Consider the following 2,628-nt stretch of genomic DNA (forward strand, 5'->3'; position numbering starts at 1 on the left):
AGTGCATTTTTACTCAGTCTTGTCTCCGACATAGAGAGTCAGGACATTATTGCAAGACCAGAACTACAGGGATTTCACTAAACTGCCTGTGTATTGTCCGATTTATTTGTGAACATCGTTACTGTGATTGAATGAAAACTTCCTGCTTCAAATGCAACCAGTAATGTGATTTCATTGCTAATTTGAAAACTTTCTTCTTGTTAACGGTTGTCACTCCTCCCTGCCCCCCTTCACGCACTAGTCTCCCCCTGTCTTGGTCAGTAATTTCTTTGAACTGTTCTTTTTCTGTGGCAGAACATACAGCATACATCTATAATTAGAAAAAAACTAGAATTTGGTGCACAGGTTTTAATTTTCTTTGGGTTTTCTGAAATCAACACGGGGTCAAAATTATATATACATACAGGACACCTAATATTTGGGTAAAATGTCTCTTTGCAAGATTCACCTTGACCAAAAATTTTTGTTTACCATGAACAAGCTTCTGGTAGAATTCTGGTTGGATATTTCACAACTTGTCATGGTAAAATTGGTAGAGTTCAATTACATTTTTCTTTTCTTGGCATGGACTCGACTTATAAGCACGGTCCATATATTTTCAATAGGGTTGAAGTCAGGGCTTGTTTTAAGCTTAATGTTAGCCTGCTTTATCCTCCACAACCAGCTCTGATGCATGTTTGGGTTCATTGTCCTGTTGTAACTCCCAAGTCGTGTTCAAGTTTCTGATGGTTTATGCTTTAGAATTCTGAGGTAGTCCTCCTTCTTCATTATTCCATCCACTGTGTGCAATGAACCAGTTCCACTGGCAGCAAAACAGCCCCAGAGCATGATGATCCTACCACCACCACCAGCTGGTACAGTGTCCCTCTGTACATGGTGGTCATTGTGGCCAAACAACTCAATCTTTGTCTCATCTGACCATACAACTATCCTCTCCAGATGGCTTTTTCTTTGTCCATGTGGTCAGCTTCAAACTTTTTAGTTAAGCTTGAAGGGGTCAATTTTGGAGCAGGGGGTTATTTCTTGGATAGCAGCCTCTTAGTCCATGGTGACGTACTGTAAAACTCACTGAACTAGAGATGCACCGATACCACATTTGTGAAAACCGATACGAGTACTATCGTTTCAGTACTTGCCGATACCGAGTACTACCAATACCGATACTGTTGATGTTAAAATATAGGCTACCTACATATCTATAATCTAACACCCGCGGGCCGCCGCAATGCTCGCAACCACCCACTACAACTCTGCGCACTGACATTCAGTACCCAGCAGAGGGAGACAACTAGTCATGAACAAGTGTATAGAGAAGAAGACTCAGCCGTTACAACCAAACGAACATGTCGTCCTCAGCAGTTTGGCGTTTTTATAAAATTTTGGAGGAAGACAGGAGCAAACTTGTGACGGCACTGTTTCATGACTACGCAAACACATCTTCGTCATGGAAAAATGGGTTGTTGTCGAACAATTTTTTTTTGTCTTCTGACGAAATTAGCCTACACTCAATGCTTGAGATTTACAATTTTTTTCCTGGGAGAGGCTTTTTTTTTTCCTTGAACGGACGCTGGCAAAAGGCGCTTCACGGAACACTATCGGCACATGGTATAGCCTATCATATTATGCTCAAGCCTGAGCTCAACAATGCTTGTTTTTTTTTTTCTCTCTCGAATGGAACAAAAAGCGCTGCGGGGAACATTGGTATCGGCGCATGGGATTGGCCCTGGTATCGGCAACTGTTTGACAAGTACGAGTATATTAGTGGAGTATCGGGGCCGATGCCGATGCCAGTATCGGTGCATGCTTACACTGAACTGTAGACAGTGATCCATCAGCTTCCAGTTCATGGCAGGGCTGTGCCATGGTGGTTCCCAGGTTGTTCCTGACCATCCAAACCAATTTCTTTTCAAATGACAGTGACAATTTGGGTTTTCTTGAAGCAAAGTGACTACACCTCACAATAACTTGGATATAATTGTTTGAACTGATCTTGGAGTTTGCAGTTATTTAGAAATGGCTCCAAGAGACATTCCGGAGTTGTGTATATCTGCGATCCTCTTTCTCAGATCTGCACTGAGCTCCTTGGACTTTCCCATTTTACTGTGTGTTGGTAAAGAGTGCTGTAAACAAACCCTTTTTATGAAGGCATAGAGAAGCTACCAGCTGTAGTCAATCATGATCACTAACAGGACGTTAATAGACCTCGGCCTTGGCAAGATAAGAGACATTTTGGAAGTTTCAGCACCTCTGAATTAATAATCTAAGTGAGCGTATGTATAGTTTTGACCCTGTGTTGATTTCAGAAAACCCCAAGAAAATTAAAACTTGTCAAATTCTTTTTTTTTTTTTTAAAGATGTACGCTGTACAATCATTCTGTCACAAAGAACAGTTCAAAGAAATTACTGAAAGCCCAAATATTAACATGACATTCATGTCACTGTATGTAAACTTCTGACCACAACTGTAACTTTCCCTTAGATGTAACTGAATGTGTCCAGTGTTTTCTGGATGCAACCGGATACTTGAATAGGTTCTAATAAAGGAGTTAATTAGATGACAGCTTTACTCAATGTTAAGGTCTTAACGACCCAACTCGGTTCACTAATGATAAAAAAAAGAGACAGACA

The sequence above is a fragment of the Neoarius graeffei genome, chromosome 21 (assembly GCF_027579695.1).
Source record: "Neoarius graeffei isolate fNeoGra1 chromosome 21, fNeoGra1.pri, whole genome shotgun sequence".
Lineage (NCBI taxonomy): Eukaryota > Metazoa > Chordata > Actinopteri > Siluriformes > Ariidae > Neoarius > Neoarius graeffei.